The following is a 12946-nucleotide window of genomic DNA, read 5'->3' on the forward strand; positions in this document are numbered from 1 at the left end:
AAACCGATTTCAGGAGGTAGACTGGAATTGCATTGAAAGCATAGGAAAAGAGGCAGAACGTCCACAATGATGCACTTGGCCAAAAAGGGCGTATGCGTTTTTTCCTGAATATATTCAGGAAAAAACGCATACGACCTTTTTGGCCAACCAAGCAAGCTTGCAAAGGAAATCTGCACTACAATGAAGTCTCACTTCCCCCCGGTCAAAAGGGCCATCTGAAAAAAGTGTAAAATCCAGAAAGGCAGGACAGGCCATGGAGAACTGGGAGCCTTGTTATGCTGATGGGCGGGATGTAAATTGCCAACAGACACTCGGGAGAAGTGTATGGTGTTTCCTGAAACATCTAAAAAACAAAGCAACAGAGCCTAGGGCACTTCCACTTATGGTCCTATAGCTTAGGGAAATTAAAATCAAAAAGACACAGCCACCCCAAAGTTTGGAACGCCTCTGTTTACAAGAACCTCGTTTACAGTACAAGTTCAACATCGCAGAAAGTGAAAAATGGATAAAGAAGTTGTGGTATTTACTTACAAAGCAATATCACTCAGCAATGAAATCTATGTCATCAGGCCCTTAGCAGCACAATGAGTGGATTCAGGTATGATGATTCTAACTGAAATAAGTCACACAGAAAAAGAAACATCATAAGATATCAGTAATACACGGAATGTAAATTTGGCTACACAGGAACTGAATTACAGAACAGAACAGGGTCTCAAATTTAGAAAACTAACTTATGCTTGCTTAAGGGTAAAGGTGAGTTGGGGTGCTGCATAAAACCAGAGATTGAAATGAACACAGATAAAGTTCCTTAAGCCAAATATGGAATAGACAAGAGCTACTCCTTGCTCAACGAAATGGACTCAACACCGCATATTAAATGCCTAAGAATGTACCTGACTAGTAAGTATCTTAAAACCTATGGATTGCTATGTCTCCGAAAGAGAATCAAGCATGTGTACAGGGGCATAAACGCAGCAGTGATAGGATTGGAGAGGTTCGGTGAGCAAATGAAGACCCTTTGAAGTCATATTGCATGGTACCCATTCCACGGGTTTCAACTACCCAGGTTTAAGGTATTCTTCCTTCAGCTAAAACATGCATGTGGAACCTAGAGTATGATCAACCATGTGATCGGGAGACGTGTTCAAATATGTCTCAGTTTTCGTACCCTGGTACTCGGGTGCAACATTCCAGACGCTTTACTAACACCCTCCCGACTTGGAGAGTCAGTCCCTTTAACCTCCTGTTTGGCCCAGTTTGCAATTTCTGCGGAAGATGAACAGGAATAGCGAGAACCAATGAGAGACTAGCTGGAGGTGTCTGGACGGGCAAATTTAACTCTCATTTCCCACCAGGAAGAGGAATTAACCAAAGGCTCAGCGTGCCGTGCCGGAACCAGATTAGGGCCTGAAGCCATCCTGCGGTGTTGCGGCCAGCTCAAAAGAAAGCGAGTTGAAGAAAGGAGCTCAGGGGCACTGTAATTCACAAACCTGCAGAGTTATAAATGACAGCTATCGTCCAAAAATATACTGAAGTAAGGCTGCCAAGAGGACTTGAAAGCGGGGCAGAATTGCAGGAAACCGATTTCAGGAGGTAGACTGGAATTGCATTGAAAGCATAGGAAAAGAGGCAGAACGTCCACAATGATGCACTTGACCAAAAAGGGCGTATGCGTTTTTTCCTGAATATATTCAGGAAAAAACGCATACGCCCTTTTTGGCCAACCAAGCAAGCTTGCAAAGGAAATCTGCACTACAATGAAGTCTCACTTCCCCCCGGTCAAAAGGGCCATCTGAAAAAAGTGTAAAATCCAGAAAGGCAGGACAGGCCATGGAGAACTGGGAGCCTTGTTATGCTGATGGGCGGGATGTAAATTGCCAACAGACACTCGGGAGAATTGTATGGTGTTTCCTGAAACATCTAAAAAACAAAGCAACAGAGCCTAAGGCACTTCCACTTATGGTCCTATAGCTTAGGGAAATTAAAATCAAAAAGACACAGCCACCCCAAAGTTTGGGACGCCTCTGTTTACAAGAACCTCGTTTACAGTACAAGTTCAACATCGCAGAAAGTGAAAAATGGATAAAGAAGTTGTGGTATTTACTTACAAAGCAATATCACTCAGCAATGAAATCTATGTCATCAGGCTCTTAGCAGCACAATGAGTGGATTCAGGTATGATGATTCTAACTGAAATAAGTCACACAGAAAAAGAAACATCATAAGATATCAGTAATACACGGAATGTAAACTTGGCTACACAGGAACTGAATTACAGAACAGAACAGGGTCTCAAATTTAGAAAACCAACTTATGCTTGCTTAAGGGGAAAGGTGAGTTGGGGTGCTGCATAAAACCAGAGATTGAAATGAGCACAGATAAAGTTCCTTAAGCCAAATATGGAATAGACAAGAGCTACTCCTTGCTCAACGAAATGGACTCAACACCGCATATTAAACGCCTAAGAATGTACCTGACTAGTAAGTATCTTAAAACCTATGGATTGCTATGTCTCCAAAAGAGAATCAAGCATGTGTACAAGGGCATAAACGCAGCAGTGATAGGATTGGAGAGGTTCGGTGAGCAAATGAAGACCCTTTGAAGTCATATTGCATGGTACCCATTCCACGGGTTTCAACTACCCAGGTTTAAGGTATTCTTCCTTCAGCTAAAACATGCATGTGGAACCTAGAGTATGATCAACCATTTGATCGGGAAATGTGTTCAAATATGTCTCAGTTTTCGTACCCTGGAACTCGGGTGCAACATTCCAGACGCTTTACTAACACCCTCCCGACTTGGAGAGTCAGTCCCTTTAACCTCCTGTTTGGTCCAGTTTGCAAATTCTGCAGAAGATGAACAGGAATAGCGAGAACCAATGAGAGACTAGCTGGAGGTGTCTGGACGGGCAAATTTAACTCTCATTTCCCACCAGGAAGAGGAATTAACCAAAGGCTCAGCGTGCCGTGCCGGAACCAGATTAGGGCCTGAAGCCATCCTGCTGTGTTGCGGCCAGCTCAAAAGAAAGCGAGTTGAAGAAAGGAGCTCAGGGGCACTGTAATTCACAAACCTGCAGAGTTATAAATGACAGCTATCGTCCAAAAATATACTGAAGTAAGGCTGCCAAGAGGACTTGAAAGTGGGGCAGAATTGCAGGAAACCGATTTCAGGAGGTAGACTGGAATTGCATTGAAAGCATAGGAAAAGAGGCAGAACGTCCACAATGATGCACTTGGCCAAAAAGGGCGTACGCGTTTTTTCCTGAATATATTCAGGAAAAAACGCGTACGCCCTTTTTGGCCAACCAAGCAAACTTGCAAAGGAAATCTGCACTACAATGAAGTCTCACTTCCCCCCGGTCAAAAGGGCCATCTGAAAAATGTGTAAAATCCAGAAAGGCAGGACAGGCCATGGAGAACTGGGAGCCTTGTTATGCTGATGGGCGGGATGTAAATTGCCAACAGACACTCGGGAGAAGTGTATGGTGTTTCCTGAAACATCTAAAAAACAAAGCAACAGAGCCTAGGGCACTTCCACTTATGGTCCTATAGCTTAGGGAAATTAAAATCAAAAAGACACAGCCACCCCAAAGTTTGGGACGCCTCTGTTTACAAGAACCTCGTTTACAGTACAAGTTCAACATCGCAGAAAGTGAAAAATGGATAAAGAAGTTGTGGTATTTACTTACAAAGCAATATCACTCAGCAATGAAATCTATGTCATCAGGCCCTTAGCAGCACAATGAGTGGATTCAGGTATGATGATTCTAACTGAAATAAGTCACACAGAAAAAGAAACATCATAAGATATCAGTAATACACGGAATGTAAACTTGGCTACACAGGAACTGAATTACAGAACAGAACAGGGTCTCAAATTTAGAAAACCAACTTATGCTTGCTTAAGGGTAAAGGTGAGTTGGGGTGCTGCATAAAACCAGAGATTGAAATGAGCACAGATAAAGTTCCTTAAGCCAAATATGGAATAGACAAGAGCTACTCCTTGCTCAACGAAATGGACTCAACACCGCATATTAAACGCCTAAGAATGTACCTGACTAGTAAGTATCTTAAAACCTATGGATTGCTATGTCTCCGAAAGAGAATCAAGCATGTGTACAGGGGCATAAACGCAGCAGTGATAAGATTGGAGAGGTTCGGTGAGCAAATGAAGACCCTTTGAAGTCATATTGCATGGTACCCATTCCACGGGTTTCAACTACCCAGGTTTAAGGTATTCTTCCTTCAGCTAAAACATGCATGTGGAACCTAGAGTATGATCAACCATGTGATCGGGAGACGTGTTCAAATATGTCTCAGTTTTCGTACCCTGGTACTCGGGTGCAACATTCCAGACGCTTTACTAACACCCTCCTGACTTGGAGAGTCAGTCCCTTTAACCTCCTGTTTGGCCCAGTTTGCAATTTCTGCGGAAGATGAACAGGAATAGCGAGAACCAATGAGAGACTAGCTGGAGGTGTCTGGACGGGCAAATTTAACTCTCATTTCCCACCAGGAAGAGGAATTAACCAAAGGCTCAGCGTGCCGTGCCGGAACCAGATTAGGGCCTGAAGCCATCCTGCGGTGTTGCGGCCAGCTCAAAAGAAAGCGAGTTGAAGAAAGGAGCTCAGGGGCACTGTAATTCACAAACCTGCAGAGTTATAAATGACAGCTATCGTCCAAAAATATACTGAAGTAAGGTTTCCAAGAGGACTTGAAAGCGGGGCAGAATTGCAGGAAACCGATTTCAGGAGGTAGACTGGAATTGCATTGAAAGCATAGGAAAAGAGGCAGAACGTCCACAATGATGCACTTGACCAAAAAGGGCGTATGCGTTTTTTCCTGAATATATTCAGGTAAAAACGCATACGCCCTTTTTGGCCAACCAAGCAAGCTTGCAAAGGAAATCTGCACTACAATGAAGTCTCACTTCCCCCCGGTCAAAAGGGCCATCTGAAAAAAGTGTAAAATCCAGAAAGGCAGGACAGGCCATGGAGAACTGGGAGCCTTGTTATGCTGATGGGCGGGATGTAAATTGCCAACAGACACTCGGGAGAAGTGTATGGTGTTTCCTGAAACATCTAAAAAACAAAGCAACAGAGCCTAGGGCACTTCCACTTATGGTCCTATAGCTTAGGGAAATTAAAATCAAAAAGACACAGCCACCCCAAAGTTTGGGACGCCTCTGTTTACAAGAACCTCGTTTACAGTACAAGTTCAACATCGCAGAAAGTGAAAAATGGATAAAGAAGTTGTGGTATTTACTTACAAAGCAATATCACTCAGCAATGAAATCTATGTCATCAGGCCCTTAGCAGCACAATGAGTGGATTCAGGTATGATGATTCTAACTGAAATAAGTCACACAGAAAAAGAAACATCATAAGATATCAGTAATACACGGAATGTAAACTTGGCTACACAGGAACTGAATTACAGAACAGAACAGGGTCTCAAATTTAGAAAACCAACTTATGCTTTCTTAAGGGTAAAGGTGAGTTGGGGTGCTGCATAAAACCAGAGATTGAAATGAGCACAGATAAAGTTCCTTAAGCCAAATATGGAATAGACAAGAGCTACCTCTTGCTCAACGAAATGGACTCAACACCGCATATTAAATGCCTAAGAATGTACCTGACTAGTAAGTATATTAAAACCTATGGATTGCTATGTCTCCGAAAGAGAATCAAGCATGTGTACAGGGGCATAAACGCAGCAGTGATAGGATTGGAGAGGTTCGGTGAGCAAATGAAGACCCTTTGAAGTCATATTGCATGGTACCCATTCCACGGGTTTCAACTACCCAGGTTTAAGGTATTCTTCCTTCAGCTAAAACATGCATGTGGAACCTAGAGTATGATCAACCATGTGATCGGGAGACGTGTTCAAATATGTCTCAGTTTTCGTACCCTGGTACTCGGGTGCAACATTCCAGACGCTTTACTAACACCCTCCCGACTTGGAGAGTCAGTCCCTTTAACCTCCTGTTTGGCCCAGTTTGCAATTTCTGCGGAAGATGAACAGGAATAGCGAGAACCAATGAGAGACTAGCTGGAGGTGTCTGGACGGGCAAATTTAACTCTCATTTCCCACCAGGAAGAGGAATTAACCAAAGGCTCAGCGTGCCGTGCCGGAACCAGATTAGGGCCTGAAGCCATCCTGTGGTGTTGCGGCCAGCTCAAAAGAAAGCGAGTTGAAGAAAGGAGCTCAGGGGCACTGTAATTCACAAACCTGCAGAGTTATAAATGACAGCTATCGTCCAAAAATATTCTGAAGTAAGGCTGCCAAGAGGACTTGAAAGCGGGGCAGAATTGCAGGAAACCGATTTCAGGAGGTAGACTGGAATTGCATTGAAAGCATAGGAAAAGAGGCAGAACGTCCACAATGATGCACTTGGCCATAAAGGGCGTATGCGTTTTTTCCTGAATATATTCAGGAAGAAACGCATACGCCCGTTTTGGCCAACCAAGCAAGCTTGCAAAGGAAATCTGCACTACAATGAAGTCTCACTTACCCCCGGTCAAAAGGGCCATCTGAAAAAAGTGTAAAATCCAGAAAGGCAGGACAGGCCATGGAGAACTGGGAGCCTTGTTATGCTGATGGGCGGGATGTAAATTGCCAACAGACACTCGGGAGAAGTGTATGGTGTTTCCTGAAACATCTAAAAAACAAAGCAACAGAGCCTAGGGCACTTCCACTTATGGTCCTATAGCTTAGGGAAATTAAAATCAAAAAGACACAGCCACCCCAAAGTTTGGGACGCCTCTGTTTACAAGAACCTCGTTTACAGTACAAGTTCAACATCACAGAAAGTGAAAAATGGATAAAGAAGTTGTGGTATTTACTTACAAAGCAATATCCCTCAGCAATGAAATCTATGTCATCAGGCCCTTAGCAGCACAATGAGTGGATTCAGGTATGATGATTCTAACTGAAATAAGTCACACAGAAAAAGAAACATCATAAGATATCAGTAATACACGGAATGTAAACTTGGCTACACAGGAACTGAATTACAGAACAGAACAGGGTCTCAAATTTAGAAAACCAACTTATGCTTGCTTAAGGGGAAAGGTGAGTTGGGGTGCTGCATAAAACCAGAGATTGAAATGAGCACAGATAAAGTTCCTTAAGCCAAATATGGAATAGACAAGAGCTACTCCTTGCTCAACGAAATGGACTCAACACCGCATATTAAACGCCTAAGAATGTACCTGACTAGTAAGTATCTTAAAACCTATGGATTGCTATGTCTCCAAAAGAGAATCAAGCGTGTGTACAGGGGCATAAACGCAGCAGTGATAGGATTGGAGAGGTTCGGTGAGCAAATGAAGACCCTTTGAAGTCATATTGCATGGTACCCATTCCACGGGTTTCAACTACCCAGGTTTAAGGTATTCTTCCTTCAGCTAAAACATGCATGTGGAACCTAGAGTATGATCAACCATGTGATCGGGAAATGTGTTCAAATATGTCTCAGTTTTCGTACCCTGGAACTCGGGTGCAACATTCCAGACGCTTTACTAACACCCTCCCGACTTGGAGAGTCAGTCCCTTTAACCTCCTGTTTGGCCCAGTTTGCAAATTCTGCGGAAGATGAACAGGAATAGCGAGAACCAACGAGAGACTAGATGGAGGTGTCTGGACGGGCAAATTTAACTCTCATTTCCCACCAGGAAGAGGAATTAACCAAAGGCTCAGAGTGCCGTGCCGGAACAAGATTAGGGCCTGAAGCCATCCTGCGGTGTTGCGGCCAGCTCAAAAGAAAGCGAGTTGAAGAAAGGAGCTCAGGGGCACTGTAATTCACAAACCTGCAGAGTTATAAATGACAGCTATCGTCCAAAAATATACTGAAGTAAGGCTGCCAAGAGGACTTGAAAGTGGGGCAGAATTGCAGGAAACCGATTTCAGGAGGTAGACTGGAATTGCATTGAAAGCATAGGAAAAGAGGCAGAACGTCCACAATGATGCACTTGGCCAAAAAGGGCGTACGCGTTTTTTCCTGAATATATTCAGGTAAAAACGCATACGCCCTTTTTGGCCAACCAAGCAAACTTGCAAAGGAAATCTGCACTACAATGAAGTCTCACTTCCCCCCGGTCAAAAGGGCCATCTGAAAAAAGTGTAAAATCCAGAAAGGCAGGACAGGCCATGGAGAACTGGGAGCCTTGTTATGCTGATGGGCGGGATGTAAATTGCCAACAGACACTCGGGAGAAGTGTATGGTGTTTCCTGAAACATCTAAAAAACAAAGCAACAGAGCCTAGGGCACTTCCACTTATGGTCCTATAGCTTACGGAAATTAAAATCAAAAAGACACAGCCACCCCAAAGTTTGGGACGCCTCTGTTTACAAGAACCTCGTTTACCGTACAAGTTCAATATCACAGAATGTGAAAAATGGATAAAGAACTTGTGGTACTTACGTACAATGCAGTATCACTCAACAATGAAATCTATGTCATCAGGCCCGTAGCAGCATAATGAGTGGATTAAGGTACTATGATTCTAACTGAAATAAGTCACACAGAAAAAGAAACATCATAAGATATCAGTAATACACGGAATGTAAACTTGGCTACACAGGAACTGAATTCCAAAACAGAACAGGGTCTCAAAATTAGAAAACCAACTTATGCTTGCTTAAGGGGAAAGGTGAGTTGGGGTGCTGCATAAAACCAGACATTGAAATGAGCACAGATAAAGTTCCTTAAGCCAAATATGGAATAGCAAGAGCTACTCCTTGCTCAATGAAATGGACTCAACACCCCATATTAAACGCCTAAGTATGTACCTGACTAGTAAGTATCTTAAAACCTATGGATTGCTATGTCTCCAAAAGAGAATCAAGCATGTGTACAGGGGCATAAACGCAGCAGTGATAGGATTGGAGAGGTTCGGTGAGCAAATGAAGACCCTTTGAAGTCATATTGCATGGTACCCATTCCACGGGTTTCAACTACCCAGGTTTAAGTTATTCTTCCTTCAGCTAAAACATGCATGTGGAACCTAGAGTATGATCAACCATGTGATCGGGAGATGTGTTCAAATATGTCTCAGTTTTCGTACCCTGGTACTCGGGTGCAACATTCCAGACGCTTTACTAACACCCTCCCGACTTGGAGAGTCAGTCCCTTTAACCTCCTGTTTGGCCCAGTTTGCAATTTCTGCGGAAGATGAACAGGAATAGCGAGAACCAATGAGAGACTAGCTGGAGGTGTCTGGACGGGCAAATTTAACTCTCATTTCCCACCAGGAAGAGGAATTAACCAAAGGCTCAGCGTGCCGTGCCGGAACCAGATTAGGGCCTGAAGCCATCCTGCGGTGTTGCGGCCAGCTCAAAAGAAAACGAGTTGAAGAAAGGAGCTCAGGGGCACTGTAATTCACAAACCTGCAGAGTTATAAATGACAGCTATCGTCCAAAAATATACTGAAGTAAGGCTGCCAAGAGGACTTGAAAGCGGGGCAGAATTGCAGGAAACCGATTTCAGGAGGTAGACTGGAATTGCATTGAAAGCATAGGAAAAGAGGCAGAACGTCCACAATGATGCACTTGGCCATAAAGGGCGTATGCGTTTTTTCCTGAATATATTCAGGAAGAAACGCATACGCCCGTTTTGGCCAACCAAGCAAGCTTGCAAAGGAAATCTGCACTACAATGAAGTCTCACTTCCCCCCGGTCAAAAGGGCCATCTGAAAAAAGTGTAAAATCCAGAAAGGCAGGACAGGCCATGGAGAACTGGGAGCCTTGTTATGCTGATGGGCGGGATGTAAATTGCCAACAGACACTCGGGAGAAGTGTATGGTGTTTCCTGAAACATCTAAAAAACAAAGCAACAGAGCCTAGGGCACTTCCACTTATGGTCCTATAGCTTAGGGAAATTAAAATCAAAAAGACACAGCCACCCCAAAGTTTGGGACGCCTCTGTTTACAAGAACCTCGTTTACAGTACAAGTTCAACATCGCAGAAAGTGAAAAATGGATAAAGAAGTTGTGGTATTTACTTACAAAGCAATATCCCTCAGCAATGAAATCTATGTCATCAGGCCCTTAGCAGCACAATGAGTGGATTCAGGTATGATGATTCTAACTGAAATAAGTCACACAGAAAAAGAAACATCATAAGATATCACTAATACACGGAATGTAAACTTGGCTACACAGGAACTGAATTCCAAAACAGAACAGGGTCTCAAAATTAGAAAACCAACTTATGCTTGCTTAAGGGGAAAGGTGAGTTGGGGTGCTGCATAAAACCAGACATTGAAATGAGCACAGATAAAGTTCCTTAAGCCAAATATGGAATAGCAAGAGCTACTCCTTGCTCAATGAAATGGACTCAACACCCCATATTAAACGCCTAAGAATGTACCTGACTAGTAAGTATCTTAAAACCTATGGATTGCTATGTCTCCAAAAGAGAATCAAGCATGTGTACAGGGGCATAAACGCAGCAGTGATAGGATTGGAGAGGTTCAGTGAGCAAATGAAGACCCTTTGAAGTCATATTGCATGGTACCCATTCCACGGGTCTCAACTCTCCAGGTTTAAGGTATTCTTCCTTCAGCTAAAACATGCATGTGGAACCCAGAGTATGATCATCCGTGTGAACGGGAGACAAGTTCAAATATGTCTCAGTTTTCCTCCCCTGGTACTCGGGTGCAACATTCCAGACGCTTTACTAACACTCTCCGCACTTGGAGAGTCAGCACCTTTAAGCTCCTGTTTGGCCCAGTTTGCAATTTCTGCGGAAGATGAACAGGAATAGCGAGAACCAATGAGAGACTAGCTGGAGGTGTCTGGACGGGCAAATTTAACTCTCATTTCCCACCAGGAAGAGGAAATAACCAAAGGCTCAGCATGCCGTGCCGGAACCAGATTAGGGCCTGAAGCCATCCTGCGGTGTTGCGGCCAGCTCAAAAGAAAGCGAGTTGAAGAAAGGAGCTCAGGGGCACTGTAATTCACAAACCTGCAGAGTTATAAATGACAGCTATCGTCCAAAAATATACTGAAGTAAGGCTGCTAAGAGGACTTGAAAGCGGGGCAGAATTGCAGGAAACCGATTTCAGGAGGTAGACTGGAATTGCATTGAAAGCATAGGAAAAGAGGCAGAACGTCCACAATGATGCACTTGACCAAAAAGGGCGTATGCGTTTTTTCCTGAATATATTCAGGTAAAAACGCATACGCCCTTTTTGGCCAACCAAGCAAGCTTGCAAAGGAAATCTGCACTACAATGAAGTCTCACTTCCCCCCGGTCAAAAGGGCCATCTGAAAAAAGTGTAAAATCCAGAAAGGCAGGACAGGCCATGGAGAACTGGGAGCCTTGTTATGCTGATGGGCGGGATGTAAATTGCCAACAGACACTCGGGAGAAGTGTATGGTGTTTCCTGAAACATCTAAAAAACAAAGCAACAGAGCCTAGGGCACTTCCACTTATGGTCCTATAGCTTAGGGAAATTAAAATCAAAAAGACACAGCCACCCCAAAGTTTGGGACGCCTCTGTTTACAAGAACCTCGTTTACAGTACAAGTTCAACATCGCAGAAAGTGAAAAATGGATAAAGAAGTTGTGGTATTTACTTACAAAGCAATATCACTCAGCAATGAAATCTATGTCATCAGGCCCTTAGCAGCACAATGAGTGGATTCAGGTATGATGATTCTAACTGAAATAAGTCACACAGAAAAAGAAACATCATAAGATATCAGTAATACACGGAATGTAAACTTGGCTACACAGGAACTGAATTACAGAACAGAACAGGGTCTCAAATTTAGAAAACCAACTTATGCTTGCTTAAGGGTAAAGGTGAGTTGGGGTGCTGCATAAAACCAGAGATTGAAATGAGCACAGATAAAGTTCCTTAAGCCAAATATGGAATAGACAAGAGCTACTCCTTGCTCAACGAAATGGACTCAACACCGCATATTAAACGCCTAAGAATGTACCTGACTAGTAAGTATCTTAAAACCTATGGATTGCTATGTCTCCGAAAGAGAATCAAGCATGTGTACAGGGGCATAAACGCAGCAGTGATAGGATTGGAGAGGTTCGGTGAGCAAATGAAGACCCTTTGAAGTCATATTGCATGGTACCCATTCCACGGGTTTCAACTACCCAGGTTTAAGGTATTCTTCCTTCAGCTAAAACATGCATGTGGAACCTAGAGTATGATCAACCATGTGATCGGGAGACATGTTCAAATATGTCTCAGTTTTCGTACCCTGGTACTCGGGTGCAACATTCCAGACGCTTTACTAACACCCTCCCAACTTGGAGAGTCAGTCCCTTTAACCTCCTGTTTGGCCCAGTTTGCAATTTCTGCGGAAGATGAACAGGAATAGCGAGAACCAATGAGAGACTAGCTGGAGGTGTCTGGACGGGCAAATTTAACTCTCATTTCCCACCAGGAAGAGGAATTAACCAAAGGCTCAGCGTGCCGTGCCGGAACCAGATTAGGGCCTGAAGCCATCCTGCGGTGTTGCGGCCAGCTCAAAAGAAAGCGAGTTGAAGAAAGGAGCTCAGGGGCACTGTAATTCACAAACCTGCAGAGTTATAAATGACAGCTATCGTCCAAAAATATACTGAAGTAAGGTTTCCAAGAGGACTTGAAAGCGGGGCAGAATTGCAGGAAACCGATTTCAGGAGGTAGACTGGAATTGCATTGAAAGCATAGGAAAAGAGGCAGAACGTCCACAATGATGCACTTGACCAAAAAGGGCGTATGCGTTTTTTCCTGAATATATTCAGGTAAAAACGCATACGCCCTTTTTGGCCAACCAAGCAAGCTTGCAAAGGAAATCTGCACTACAATGAAGTCTCACTTCCCCCCGGTCAAAAGGGCCATCTGAAAAAAGTGTAAAATCCAGAAAGGCAGGACAGGCCATGGAGAACTGGGAGCCTTGTTATGCTGATGGGCGGGATGTAAATTGCCAACAGA

The sequence above is a fragment of the Pseudorca crassidens genome, unplaced genomic scaffold (genome assembly GCF_039906515.1).
Source record: "Pseudorca crassidens isolate mPseCra1 unplaced genomic scaffold, mPseCra1.hap1 Scaffold_46, whole genome shotgun sequence".
NCBI lineage: Eukaryota > Metazoa > Chordata > Mammalia > Artiodactyla > Delphinidae > Pseudorca > Pseudorca crassidens.